The sequence below is a fragment of the Thalassophryne amazonica genome, chromosome 19, assembly GCF_902500255.1.
Source record: "Thalassophryne amazonica chromosome 19, fThaAma1.1, whole genome shotgun sequence".
Taxonomy (NCBI): Eukaryota; Metazoa; Chordata; class Actinopteri; order Batrachoidiformes; family Batrachoididae; genus Thalassophryne; species Thalassophryne amazonica.
In genome coordinates, this window is record NC_047121.1 from 1,165,018 (window position 1) to 1,180,638 (window position 15,621).

General features: G+C 47.4%; 1 protein-coding gene across 1 annotated transcript in view; it reads left to right on the top strand.

Moving 5' to 3' along the window:
* The window catches only part of clmn (calmin), an 85,339-nt gene that overhangs the window by 14,730 nt on the left and 54,988 nt on the right, over positions 1–15,621 (top strand). The window lies entirely within an intron of this gene.

Genomic DNA, 15,621 nt, shown 5'->3' on the forward strand with positions numbered 1-15,621 from the left:
TAAGGGCTGGTTTCTTTTATTGAGGCTCGTGGTTGTGGAGTGAGTGAGCGTTTGGAGTTGGCTGGGCCGTGGTGTCTCCCTTTGACGAGGGTGTTCAGAGCCTGTCGTTAAAACATGGAGTCAGGATCGTGGCTGACCCCACGGTGTTGTTGGCTGTGGGGGAGAAGGTGGGCCACGCTAACATTACATACGGCTCACAGATGAATAAAGCTGTGGTCGTGTTTTTGCGCGAGGTTGTGCACGACCTCGTGGAGAGCGGGTTGGTTCTGAAAAATGAATTTGTGTTGGTGTTACCTTTGTTTGTCCCGTCTGTCAGAGTGACAGTGTCGGAGTTCCTCCATTTATTTCAAATGAAAGTATTGAAAAAGGGTTGGTGAGGTTTAGAAAGTTGGCGAGCGGCCTGAGAACAGGTGGTGTGGGTTGTAAAGATGTCAGACTCCAACATGTTCAGTCACTGAGGAGGCAGTGCTTCATGTACCTGAACAACTCCAGCGGAGAACTTGAGCTGTCTGTTAAATATGATAACAGACATTATACTTTGTATGTGAGCTCAGGGAGTATGAGGTGCTTTGAGTGTGGGGACCCACAGAGAAGCGTGAGATCCCGGGCGGGAGGCGGGCAGTGGGGAGGCAGCGGGCGGAGAACCCAAGGAAATACAGGAAGTAGAACGGGAGCAGTGGCCCGGGTTCTCCGGAGTTCCTGAGCCTCAGACTGAGGCGGAGACGCCCAGTGAGGTTCAGGTTAATGAGGCTAACATGGAAGTGTTAGTGTGAGCCACACGTGACAGAACAAACACAGGGAATAACTGTAAACAGCACACTGAGGGCGGGGCCTGGTGCTGAGGGGGAGGAGCCTAGGGTGCAGGGAAGCAGAGGGGGGCAGTGGAGTTACACAGGGTGAAGATGAGAAGGAGGACATGGATGACAATTTGTCTCAGCTGTCAGATGTCTCCCAGGAGGCGGGGCTTGATGAACCTCCTTTTTATTCACTTACAGATATTAATGACTTTTTGGACACGACTTATGGTAAAAAGATTGTGAATGTGCAGGATTTCTTCCCCAATCTTGATGCTTTTGTGAAGTCAGTTAAGAAAATTGAAAAACAGGTGGGCATTGATCAGTTAAGTCAGAAGAAGAGATACAGGTTGTCTAAATTAGTGAGTCGGGTAAAAAAAGAGAGAGGGGAAGGGGAGTTTTGAAGCGCTATAATGGTTGGTGCACGTTGGTGTTTAATCTCTGTATTCTGTCTCTTCTCTCTTTTTTTCCTTTTCCGTGGAGAGCCTTAGAATAGCTCCACTCAACATTAATGGAGGCAGAGATCAGGAAAGACGGACAGCTGTAGTGGAGCTGATGAAACTTAAACATATTGATGTGCTCCTCCTACAGGAGACACACAGTACTGCATATAATGAGGTTGATTGGAGGGGGGCGTGGCCAGGCCCACTGTTCATGAGCCACAGCTCTAATGTGAGTGCAGGAGTGACAGTCATAGTTTCAGACCAGGTGGGTTTAGGCGGAGCCACGCACCTGGAGGTGGAGGGAGACTGCAGGTGGTTCAGGGTAGAATTAGAGATATACACTTTGTTTTTATTAACATATATGCCCATAACTCACCCACCCATAGGCCTCAGCTTCTACAGACGCTGAACCGACAGCTGAGAACTTATAACAGTAATTCTGATAGTGGTGGGCGGGGACTGGAATTGTACGACACACCCTCTAGACAGAAACACAGTCGAGTCCCACCCTAGAGTGTTAGACAGTGTAATGAGGGAGAATGATCTGGATGACACGTGGAGGCAGCGCCATCCTGTGGCCCGGCAGTATTCATGTGTCTACGCTGGGAGGGGCAGTGTGAGTGTGGCCCGTCTGGACAGAATTTACATGCAGTATCTGAAGGTGGGCTCTTTGAACATGAACAGTGGCAGGGCCGGCCGGAGGAGGGCTTTGGTCTCTGAGCTCTTTGAGCAAAAGGGTTGCATGTGTTGTTCCTGCAGGAGACTCACTCTGACACAGATAATGAAGTGGACTGGGCTCGGTAGTGGAGGGGACCTTTTTTATCAGTCATGGCTCCAGCATCAGTGCTGGAGTGGCGGTTTTGTTTTCGCCTCGACTTGATGTCACTGTTTTATCCACCATTGAGATTGCACAGGGTCGGGTTCTGTTGGTCAGGGCTCAGGTCGAGGGGTTGACCGTGGTGTTTACAAATATTTATGCACACAATGAGGGCTTGGAGTGGGTGGGGTTATTCAAACGGGTGAGGGACATTTTAGTTCAGCAGGATCCTGGTGACTGTTTGGTGTTGGGGGGTGACTTCAACTGCACTGTGGATATGTCACTGGATCGGGTTGGTGAGGAGCCACATTTGCAGTCGGTTTCACTGGCTGGTTTTTTACGTGAGGTGGATTTATTGGACACATGGAGGGTCACACACCCACAGGACAGACAATACACATGGGTTTGGGTTTCAGATGGGGTGGTGTCTGCAGCCAGGCTTGTCCGGATTTATATGTCACACTCATTCAGGAACAGATTACGCAGGAGTTTCATTCAGCCAGTTGGTTTTTCAGATCATCATCTCATCACCACAGAAATATTCCATTCACACACTCAGAGGTTCAACACTTACTGGAAATTCAACACCAAATTTTTGCACAACAGGGCGTTTTGTAATTTATTTGGATCTTTTGGGGGTTTCTGGAGGGGAAGGAAGGAGACATTTAGGACAGTGAGTCAGTGGTGGGATGCCGGCAAAACTCAGGTTCAGGTTTTGTGTCAACAGTACACTTCCTATTCTACAGCTAGGGTCAAGGTAGCTATTGCAGCGCTGGAGAAGGACATTATGACCATTCAGGCCAACCTACATGCAGCTGGGGCTCCCGACCAGTACAGCCTGCTGCAGGGGAAGAGGGCAGAGCTGGGTGCCCTGTTACATGAGAGGGTGAAAGGAGCGATGGTGAGGGCTCGCTTTGGGAACATCAGGGACATGGATGCACCCAGTTCCTTCTTCTTCAGTCTGGAGAAGAAGACCTCTCATCAAAAGGTGATGACCTGTCTTCGCCTTCCTGACGGACAGGTGACAAGTGATTCGGCAGAGATGGGGAGACATGCTAAGGACTTCTACTCGGCTCTCTACGGTGCTGTAGACTGTGACGGGAGCCTGTGCAGCTGACCTTCTGAGAGATCTCCCCCAGCTAGTGGCCTCGGAGCAAGAGGCCTTGGACTCCCTCATCACGCTAGATGAACTGACTATGGCGGTGTGGCAGACGGCATCTGGGAAAGCTCCGGGGATCGACGGACTTCCAGTGGATTTTTATAAACACTTCTGGGGCTTTCTCGGTGCTGATCTTCTGGAGATGTTGCGGGAGAGCATTGCAGCGGGCTGCTTGCCCATGTCTTGTCACCGTGTTGTTCTGTCTCTCCTGCCTAAGAAAGGAGATCTTACCCTGTTGCAGAACTGGAGACCGGTTGCACTTCTCTGTGCAGATTATAAACTTTTTTCTAAGGTACTGGCGAACAGGTTGAAAAATGTCCTGGATTTTATTGTTCACAAGGACCAGTCTTATTGTGTGCCCGATAGAACTATTATGGACAACTTTTTTTTGATCAGGGATTTGTTTGATTTGTGCAATACTGGGGATTTGGTTTGTGGGTTTGTGTCGATCAGGAGAAGGCATTTGATCGGGTTCATCACAGGTTTTGTTTTCCACTTTGAGGGTGTTTGGCTTTGGTGAGGGGTTTATTTCATTTGTTGGGGTATTGTATGATGTGGCTTCTTGTTTGGTTAAGGTTGGAGGAGGGTTGAGCTGCCCAGTCCCCGTGACACGGGGTATAAGACAGGGCTGCCCCGTCTCAGGTCAGCTGTACTCTTTAGCCATTGAGCCACTCTTGTGTCGCCTTAGAGCCAGGCTGTCTGGCCTTCCTTTGCCGGGTTTTCAACTATCTTCTCCCCTGGTGCTCTCTGTTTATGTCACCGGGTGTCAGGGCTGTTTGGGTTGTTGGGGAGGTGGTTTCGTGGGTTTGGGTTGTTGTTCTCTATGGACTTGTTTATTTTTTGTCCAAAATATTGCGCACAATCCAGGTTGCATGTTGTAATTATCCTGCTTTGTGGACTTGCCAAGTTGGCCATTTGGAAGACTCGGAAAAACTGTGTTTTAGCTCAGGGGTCAGTGGACCCTGAGTTTATTGTTGTGAATAAAGCTCAAAGCTGTCTCCCTGTCTCTGTCTCTCTCTCTCTCTGTCTCTGTCTCTCTCTCTCTCTGTCTCTGTCTCTTTTCATTTCAGTGGAGTTTTATTGACATGGGAAACATACAAAGCAAGTGTTACATAGAACAAAAACTAAAATTTAAGAAGATGTACATCCAGTTAATGATATTCAACAGTAACTAAAAAGGATTTCACGGCTGTGCATATCAAATCAAAGGTGCCTTGAAGGCCAGAACCTGGACCAGTTCAAACACGTTTCTCAGCTGTACCTGGTACAGACCTTGTCTGTGGTATTTCTCCATACGTTTGTTTGAGGAGCACCTGTGGATTTCAGGGAATCCAGGGAACATTTCCCTGGATTCCAGTGACTCAGGGAACATTTTGATGTCATGGAATGACTCTTTTGACCCCGAGTCTCAGATCACCACTGACAGGCAGCACACACAAATTTCTGACCTGGACAGTTTGTGTTGTCAGTTTTTTGTGGGTTTGCACGAAGTCATACTTGGACCGTGTGTTTTGTTTTTTTTTTTGTTGCCCCACTGCACAATTTCCTGTGCACCGTGTGACATGTTACAGTATCGAGGAGTATTGCATCATTGCAGTGAACATCATGTCATTTATCTGCACTCCCATTGCTGAGCTTTGATCCTGTCCTAGTAACCCACCATTCTAGATGTCCGCTACTTGGGGGCAGCAAGGTATTGAGCTTTCAGCTGCTGATGAGCCTCACACAGTCAGAAGTGACAGAAGCTTCACTGTGTCAGTTGTGAGCTTCACTCATCTGGATTATGACTCCTGCTTCATGGCACACTTATGTGTGTCAGAGTGCAAACAAAAGCACAAAGTACTTGGAGACATGATCTGTTTGCAAAGCAAGGGGGAGATAACTCATCTCCTCCAGTTATGATCGCTGCTAGGGATGTCATGTGATCGCCTTGTTTGTTTTTTGACCTGGATTTTACTGCTTTTCACATACACCTGAAGCTGTTCTCCACAACCCGAGCAGACACCCAGTCCATGCAAACCCTGAACAGTGGAGCAGCCCGAACACATCCCTGAGGAACAACAGGATTCACTGGAAAGAAGTCATAGGCTCCACCCCGTCTTCACGCAGTGGTATAATAATAATAATAATAATAATAATAATAATTTATTAATTTATATAGTGCCAAATCACGAATAATTGCCTCAAGGCGCTTCACAAACATCATTTAAAAGCAGAATAAAATGAAATAAAATTAAAACACAATAAATAAAAATAACCATGAAAAGGTAAAATAAATAAAATAAATAAAAAGAATAAAAAAGACACACAATCATATAAAATACTAATGATAAAACAGGGAGAACAAATGTGTCTTCAGCAGTGATGCCGGTAACGTGTTACTAAGTAACGCGTTACTCTAATCTGACCACTTCTTTTAGTAACGAGTAATCTAACGCGTTAATCTTTCCAAGTCAGTAATCAGATTAAAGTTACTTCTCCATGTCACTGTGCGTTACTATTATTTTTACATTGTGGGTCGATAGCAGCATTAAACTTGGTCTGTGGGCAGGAGGTCGGGGTTCGACTGAACGTCCCACTTTAAGCAGAGCTGTGAGCTTTTCATTCGCGGTTTTTTGCAGCTGCTCGACTCGTCCTCACCTCTTAAAGCACGGTGAACAGCACACCTGCACTGAGCTTTACGAAGACATTTTTATACTTTTTTCCTCCTTTATTTAGAGCTGAGTTGAGCCGCTCCGTATCGTCTCGTTAAAAACAGCTGATCCTCCGCGACGCGTCAACAACTAACACTATTTTCCACTCAAATGCACCTAAACTCTCTTTCTGAGGACCACATGATGTGAAAACGCAATAAAACTTTCTTACCTGTAAATCTGGTCCTGTTTTCTGCATAAATAAATGTTATCCATTCTTTGTGCTCAAACGCCAAAGCAGGGGCGAATCCAGATGGGATGGGGGCGTGGGGGAGGGATGTGCCCCCCCCCCCCCACAACAGCCCTAGATTAAAGGTCCAGTTTTGAAGCCGTTTTTTACTACAACTACTAATATTGCTTAAAATAATAATAATTTCGACAAGTAAAATGTTTAGAGAGAATTTAAATGTTAGAAAAATGTTAGAATTTAATAGTTACATTTATAAACAATGTAGGTTTGAAATTGCAAGTTTTACTGTTACAGTGCTGTCAATAGTTAAATATGAGGTCAAGAAAGAGGTCTTTATTTTACTTTTTATAAAACAAGTATTTATTTTCATTGAAGTCAAGAAAGGGTGACTATAAAGTGAGTTTTGGCAAACAGGTATCATTGTCATGTTGACGTGGGTTGTTGTCGGCAGCTGGGGAAAGTAACTAAAAAAGTAACTAGTAATCTAACTTAGTTACTTTTACAATTGAGTAATCAGTAAAGTAACTAAGTTACTTTTTCAAGGAGTAATCAGTAATCAGTAATTGGATTACTTTTTCAAAGTAACTGTGGCAACACTGGTCTTCAGCCTGGCTTTAAAAGGCTCCACAGAGTCCGACTGTCGTATCTGCGCAGGCAGATCATTCCCCAGAGCTGGGGCACGGTGATAGAAAGCTCTGTAACCGCTGACCTTTTCTTCACCCTCGGGACACACAATAGTCCTGCACCCTGTGAACGCAGAGCCCTTGCCGGCACATAGGACTCAAGCAGGCCGGCCAGATAGGGGGGTGCCAGTCTGTGAACAGTTTTATAGGCCAATAGTAATAGAAGAAGAAGAAGAAGAATTTATTTATTCCAGACCCAGGGGGATCCATAACACAGATAAAAACATCACAACACAGCAAAAAAAAAACCCCAAAAAACATACAGATATTGCATAGCTCACTGTCCCACATACAGGCACGTTCGACAGTGATTCCACAAACTAGAGAACAGTCTCACAGAGCTACGTCCAGGGCTAGCCAAAACAGCAATTATGTTGTTTTGTAACTCAGATACCCTGCACATAAATCTATACATCAGATTACGCAGCACAGCTGCACAAGTAGGTACCCCAGCACTGACAAACATTTGACTTGCACTAGACCTTCTTGGAATTCCCAGCATCAGCCTCATGCTGTCATTGTAAGCCACCATGAGTTTCCTAATGCTGCCTTGTTTATAGTGGCACCACAGGTGTGCAGTGTACATTGGTGTACAGTACGCTTTGATGAGTGAGATCTTGACCGACACAGAGCACATACTGAATTTACGGCACAGCATGTTCGCTTGCGCATACAATTTCTGCCGTTGCCTACAGATATCTCTATCATCTGTCAGGTCATTAGCAATAATGTGGCCCAGATATTTAATCTCACTGCACTCATTGAGTGCAGTGCCAGCCAAATAGAAGGCAGGGAAGGATGATCGTTTATCTTCTCTGCTCCTTATGATCATGATCCTACTCTTACTAGCATTATATTTTATGTCACACTCTTCTTCATACTGTGAACATATTCTTAGTAACTGTTGCAAACCAGCAGTACAGGGACAGATGACCAAGTCATCTGCCCCTGTACTGCTGGTCAAATCATTCATATACACATTAAAAAGAAAAGGAGATAAAATTCCGCCCTGTCGAACACCATTAGTGACAAGGAAAGGAGCAGAGGTCACATTCCCCCATTTCACCCTCATAATACTTTAAAATCCGATTTCAAAGAGACTGGAAGCCAGTGAAGGGATGCCAGAACTGGCGTAATATGGTCAAACCTTCTGCTTCGTGTCAGAGGGCTGGCTGCAACATTTTGAACCAGTTGAAGACCCCTGATTCTGGACTGCGGTAAACCAGAAAACAAAGCATTACAATAGTCCAATCTAGAAGAAACAAAAGCATGAATCAGAGTCTCAGCATCAGCCATAGACTATCAGGCTGGAAAGGCAGGACAGGCCGGACACAAATGCACGACGCAGGTACACAGCTCTGTGGAGGAAAAACGTTTACTGAATAAGCAGGCTTAGGTCGGTACACGGATAGGCAGTCCAAACCAAACAACAGGATCCAGAACATCAGGCAAAAAAACGTGGTCGAAGGGCAAGCAGGTAGTCATAAACCGAAGAGGCACAATAAGCAAGGCAAGGAAACAAGAACAGAGCTGGTAAGAAGGCACAAGGCACATCGAACTGGCAAAAGACAGATTCAAACCGAGCGGCTAATAAAGCACCCAAGTGATTAATCGAAACACAGAACAGGTGTGTAGGGTGACACCCAGAACCGGGGCGTGGCCAAACAGGTGGAGACACCCACCACCAAGAACCGAGAGAAAAAGACAAGCGATAACAGGACAGAGTAAACCCAAGCAGAAAGAAGACAGACCAAGCCCCAAAACCAACCCCACGACACTGACAGTACCCACCCCTCAAGGGCTGACCCTCGACGGCACCGGAGCAGAAGGGTGAGAAGCATGAAAGGCGCGAACAAGACCGGGATCCAAAATAAAGTGGGAGGGAACTCAAGACCGCTCCTCGGGGCCATAACCCTCCAAGTCTACCAAATACTGCAGACCACGACCCCGCCGCCGGGACCCCAGAAGGCGACGCACAGAGAAGACGGGACCCCCACCCACGAACCGGGTGGGGGAACGGTCGGCGGACACAGCGGACTGGATTGGACCGGTTTGAGCTGGCTGACATGAAACGTGGGATGGACCCTCATAGACCGGGGAAGAGACAGACGATCAGAGACAGGATTGATGACCTTAGCAATCGGAAAGGGATCAACAAACCTGGGAGCCAACTTACAAGGAACACCCCTTATGGGCAGATGACACGTGGACAACCAAACCCGTTGACCAGGAGAGTAAGAAGGCGCAATGGATTGTTTGCGGTCCGCCGCTGCTTTATAGCGTACGGAGGACCGCAACAGGGCCCTCCTGCCCGGTTCCAGGTTCACTGGCACCGCATCACCAGACTGAGTGCAGAAGGAACAGGAGAACGGAAAGCCATGGAAGAAAAAAGAGAAGGTTGATGACCATAGACAACATGAAATGGAGAGAAGCTGGAGGAGGCCGACGGCAAACAGTTGTGAGCGAGTTCAATCCAGGGCAGCTGGGTGGACCAGGAGGCGGGAAATTGAGACGACAAGATCCGCAGGCCCTTCTCCATTTCCTGATTAAGGCATTCTGCCTGACCATTGGCCTGGGGGTGGTAACCAGAAGTGAGACTCCACGTGACCCCGAGGAGCCGACAGAATTCCCTCCAGAAATGAGATACAAACTGAGGGCCCCGGTCTGAGACTATATCATGAGGCAACCCATGCAACTTGAACACATACTGTAACAAGGCCTCTGCCGTGTCCTTGGCAGATGGAAGTTTGGGCAGTGGCACGAAGTGAACCATTTTAGACAACCGATCAACAACTGTCATGATTACAGTATGGCCCTTAGAGGGTGGTAACCCAGTTACAAAGTCCACAGAAATATGAGTCCAAGACTTAACTGGAATTGACAAAGGCAACAGAGCGCCTGCAGGTGGGTGTGTTGAGGTCTTGTGCATGGCATAAACAGAACAGGCATTTACATACTCCTTGATGTCAGCTAACATCTTTGGCCACCAGAACTGCTGTGAAAGCAAATACCTTGTTCTCATAGCACTAGGGTGACACGAAAAATGGCTATCAAGCCCCCACTGAATGACCTCCCCCCGTAGCGTGGCCGGAACAAACAACTTGCCAGTAGGACACCCCGGGGGGACAGGAGTATTACCAAGGGCAGACTTAACCTTAGCTTCGATGCTCCAAGTCAGTGCAGACACAAAACATTTGCTAGGCAGAATCGGCTCGGGAGTAGAAGTTGAGGTGACGGAATCATCCAACCGGGAGAGCGCGTCAGGTTTGCCGTTTTTATATCCAGGACGGTACGATAAAACAAAATTGAAATGGCTGAAAAAGATGGCCCACCTAGCCTGGCACGCATTTAGATGTTTAGCGGAGCGGAGATATGCTAGGTTCTTATGATCTGTCCAGACTAAAAAAGGCAACTGTGCCCCCTCCAACCAGTGCCTCCACTCCTCCAAGGCCACTTTTACCGCCAGCAGTTCACGATCGCTGATGCCGTAATTGCGCTCAGCGGCAGTGAGCTTCTTTGACAAGAAGGCGCATGGATGTAACCTATTATCTCGGGGCCCTGTTTGAGAAAGTACTGCTCCGATGCTGGCATCTGACGCATCGACCTCAACCACGAACTGCCGGGCGGGGTCAGGGAGGAGTAACACGGGGGCCATTGTGAAACGATTCTTAAGGGTCCAGAACGCCTCGTCGCACTCCGGAGTCCATACAAACAGACGAAGCGAGGAGGTGACGTTATGTAGCGGAACTGCGATAGCACTGAAATTTCGAATGAACTTACGATAAAAGTTAGCAAAGCCCAAAAAACGTTGAACAGCCTTACTATCTGTTGGGACCGACCAATCGCGAACTGCGGCAACCTTCGCTGGGTCGATCTGTATGAGCCCTTCTGAAATCACAAAACCGAGGAATGACACAGTGGAACAATGGAATTCACATTTCTCTGCCTTGACGTAGAGGTTATTCTGTAACAATGTTGATAGGACGGACCTTACCTGTTGGACATGCGTTTCTAGATCCGGGGAATAAATTAATATATCAAGATAAACAAAGACGCACCTATTGAGGAATTACCGTAATACGTCATTCACCAGACTCTGAAATACCGCGGGAGCATTAGTGAGACCAAAGGGCATGACAAGATACTCATAGTGACCTGTGGGAGTGTTGAAGGCAGTTTTCCATTCGTCCCCAGCACGAATGCGAACTAAATGATACGCATTTCACAAGTCCAACTTTGTGAAGATTTTGGCTCCCTCCAGGAGCTTGAAGGCTGTTGAGATCAGCTGTAAGGGGTATCGGTTCTTGACAGTGACGTCATTAAGGCCTCGATAGTCAATACACAGATGGAGTGTTTTGTCCTTCTTTTCTACAAAGAAGAATCCAGCCTCAGCGGGCGAAGATGACGGACGTATTAGGCCTGCAGCTAGTGATTCTTGGATATACGTGTTCATGGCCTCGCGTTCGGGAGCGGAGAGTGAAAATAACTTTCCCCGGGGGGGTATTGCCATTGGGAGAAGATCTATCACACAATCATACGTACGATGATGTGGTAGTGATTTAGCTTTTGACATGCTAAACACCTCAGCAAGATCATGGTAACATGTAGGAACTCCCTCCAAATCAGAGTTATGTACTTCAGAGGTTTTAACAGGTTTGGATAAACAGACATTAGTATAAGCTGGACCCCAGGACTCTATCCTCCTGAGCGACCAGTCCAGGCGGGGTTTGTGGCGCTGCAGCCAGGGATGCCCCAGGATAACCGGGTGAGTCATTTTATCGAAGATGTGGAAACTAATGCTTTCGGAATGGTTATTTGGTATGGTCATATGAACTGACTGTGTCCAGAAAGTTATTTGGCTCAGCGAGCTGCCATCCACAGCATGGACCACCAAAGGCTGTGAGAGCCTGTACCACTTAAGACAGAGGGACCTGGCAAGAGAAGCACCAGAATCGATAAATACAGGGCAGATTAAGGAGGACGAATCAGACTTAAATTCAGCATTTAACGTGTTCTGAGATGAGAGGAGAATTGAGCTCTGACTCACCCGCATTACAGTTTTTGGCCGCACCGGGGCACCCCTGACTGGGCAATGAACAAGTAAATGACCGGGTTGACCACAGTAATAGCACAGTCCTTCCATGCAGCGGCGCTCCTTCTCTTCGCTGGTGAGTCGGGCCCTCCCCACCTGCATGGGTTCTTCTGCAGAAGTGGAAGGGAGGGCACTCAAGAGACCGGAAGTGGACGGCCTCGGTCTCGGCGAGGGTGCTCCGACAGCCGATGATCGGTGCGGATGGCCAAGGCAATTAGGTCGTCCAAGTCCTCCGGCAAATCTGTCGCGATGAGCTGACTCCTGATGTTATCATTTAACCCCTGGAAAAACACGTCTGGGAGAGCGGCGGGGTTCCACTCACTCTTTGCGGAAGTCTATCGCATAGTCAGCCGCACGGCGATGGCCTTGCTTCAGCCTCAACAGTTCACATGCTGCCTCGCGTCCAGGAGAGAAGCGCTGAAAAACCTGCTGCAGGGATTTGATAAAGGCTGCCAAGGATGAGCAGGATGGCGAGTCTCGGCTACATTTAGCCGTAGCCCACGCTGCCGCCGAACCGGTGAGGTGAGTGATGACGAATGCTATCGTCGATTAATCGGTCGGAAACATTGGCGCCATCAACTCAAAGTGTAATTCGCATTGTGTGATAAAGGGTTTAACATCCCCTGACTCACCAGAAAAACATTCCGGTCGTGACAGTTGATTGCAGACCTCAGGTACAGAAACGGGAGCCGGTGAGACACTTGTCGCTGTGGGAGTCGTTTGGGTTGTTGCCTGATGTTTTACAGCAATTAGCAGCTGCTCCATCTGAGCACTCACTGAGTCCATGAATGTATCTTGTCTCTTCGCTAATGCATTGAGACCAGAATTCAAAGCAGTGAGTTGATCCTACTGTTGGGCTAATTGTTGGCTGTGGTGGTGTACTGCCCACTGGAACGCATCTGCGTCTGCTGCGTCCATCGTTGGCTGGTTCGATCTATCAGGCTGGAAAGGCAGGACAGGCCGGACACAAATGCACGACGCAGGTACACAGCTCTGTGGAGGAAAAACGTTTACTGAATAAACAGGCTTAGGTCGGTACATGGATAGGCAGTCCAAACAAAACAACAGGATCCGGAACATCAGGCAAAAAAATGTGGTCGAAGGGCAAGCAGGTAGTCATAAACCGAAGAGGCACAATAAGCAAGGCAAGGAAACAGAGCTGGTAAGAAGGCACAAGGCACATCAAACTGGCAAAGGACAGATTCAAACCGAGCGGCTAATAAAGCACCCAAGTGATTAATCGAAACACAGAACAGGTGTGTAGGGTGACACCCAGAACCAGGGCGTGGCCAGACAGGCAGAGACACCCACCACCAAGAACCGAGAGAAAAAGACAAGAGATAACAAGACAGAGTAAACCCAAGCAGAAAGGAGACAGACCAAGCCCCAAAACCAACCCCACGACCCTGACATAGACAGGATGGGATGGATCGTTGCTATATTTCTTAGATGAAAGAAAGCAGTCCTCGTATTGTCCCTAATGTGGAGATCAAAGGACAACGTAGGATCAAAAATTACCCCAAGGTTCCTCACTTTGTCAGTATGATGTATAACACATGAACCTAGGCTAAGCGCTAGCTGATCAAATTGATGCCGATGTCTTGCTGGACCAAGAACCATCATTTCAGTCTTATCAGAGTTCAAAAGTAGAAAGTTGCTAGACATCCAACTTCTCACTGCTGTGAGACAGTCCTGTAAAGATTTTATGTGGACAGGATTTCCAGCAGTTATCGGCATATACAACTGAGTGTCATCAGCATAGCAATGAAAAGCAACCCCAAAACGCCGCAAAATGTTCCCAAGGGGTGTCATATACAAGGGAAAAAAGCAGGGGACCCAGAACGGATCCCTGCGGAACCCCGAACTTCATGCCCCTAAAATCAAAGGTAGTGTCGTTGCACAAAACACAGTGGGAATGACCAGACAGATAAGACGTCAACCACGCAAGAGCAGTTCCAGTAATCCCAAAACAGTTTTCTAGCCTATCAATCAATCAATCAACTTTTTTCTTATATAGCGCCAAATCACAACAAACAGTTGCCCCAAGGCGCTCCATATTGTAAGGCAAGGCCATACAATAATTATGAAAAACCCCAACGGTCAAAACGACCCCCTATGAGCAAGCACTTGGCAACAGTGGGAAGGAAAAACTCCCTTTTAACAGGAAGAAACCTCCAGCAGAAACAGGCTCAGGGAGGGGCAGTCTTCTGCTGAGACTGATTGGGGCTGAGGGAAAAAACCAGGAAAAAGACATGCCGTGAAGGGGGGCAGAGATCGATCACTAATGATTAAATGCAGAGTGATGCATACGGAGCAAAAAGAGAAAGAAACAGTGCATCATGGGAACCCCCCCACAATCTACGTCTAAAGCAGCATAACCAAGGGATGGTCCAGGGTCACCCGATCCAGCCCTAACTATAAGCCTTAGCGAAAAGGAAAGTTTTAAGCCTAATCTTAAAAGTAGAGAGGGTATCTGTCTCCCTGATCTGAATTGGGAGCTGGTTCCACAGGAGAGGAGCCTGAAAGCTGAAGGCTCTGCCTCCCATTCTACTCCTACAAACCCTAGGAACTACAAGTAAGCCCGCAGTCTGAGAACGAAGCGCTCTAATGGGGTAATATGGTACTACGAGGTCCCTAAGATAAGATGGGACCTGATTATTCAAAACCTTATAAGTAAGAAGAAGAATTTTAAATTCTATTCTAGAATTAACAGGAAGCCAATGAAGAGAGGCCAACACGGGTGAGATATGCTCTCTCCTGCTAGTCCCCGTCAGTACTCTAGCTGCAGCATTCTGAACCAACTGAAGGCTTTTTAGGGAACTTTTAGGACAACCTGATAATAATGAATTACAATAGTCCAGCCTAGAGGAAATAAATGCATGAATTAGTTTTTCAGCATCACTCTGAGACAAGACCTTTCTGATTTTAGAGATATTGCGTAAATGCAAAAAGGCAGTCCTACATATTTGTTTAATATGCGCTTTGAATGACATATCCTGATCAAAAATGACTCCAACATTTCTCACAGTATTACTAGAGATCAGGGAAATGCCATCCAGAGTAACGATCTGGTTAGACACCATGCTTCTAAGATTTGTGGGGCCAAGTACAATAACTTCAGTTTTATCTGAGTTCTATCAAGTAGAATATGATGAACAACTGTGTCAAACGCAGCACTGAGATCCAGCAACACCAATACTGTAGTAGTATCCGAGTCCATTGCTTGCAGAAGATCATTAACTACTTTAATAAGTGCTGTTTTTGTGGAGTGATGTTTTCTAAAAGCAGACTGCAGTGGCTCAAAAAGGTCATTCTCAGTAAGATCCCTCACTAAGATCCAGCAGTCCCTCTGGCCCCAGCTGGCAATTCAGCCGGTAAGCATGGAGCACAGCTGTCCTGTGCTCTCCGTTTGCTGACGACATTGCTGTTGCCATTTTATGTCCGTGGGCACAGTGCTGGCAGTCCGTCATGTGAGGCAGATGCATGTCCATCCTGCCACTGCTATGTCCTGCTCAGGTGCAAGTGGATGAGCAAATCAGTGTTTGAGTGGGTGCATTACTGAGTGACAGCACTCGGGCGCATGCGTCCGCCAGTCTGGGCACTTTATTTATATTTCTGGTGCAGTCTGACAGCAGTCTGTGTCTCTGTACTGTTGTCCATCAACGTGTGGGCTGCAGTTGTGCAGGTGAGCACGACTCAGTCCGGACTGGATCAGCCCACATTCCATGTGGTCTTGTGGCGGGCCTACAT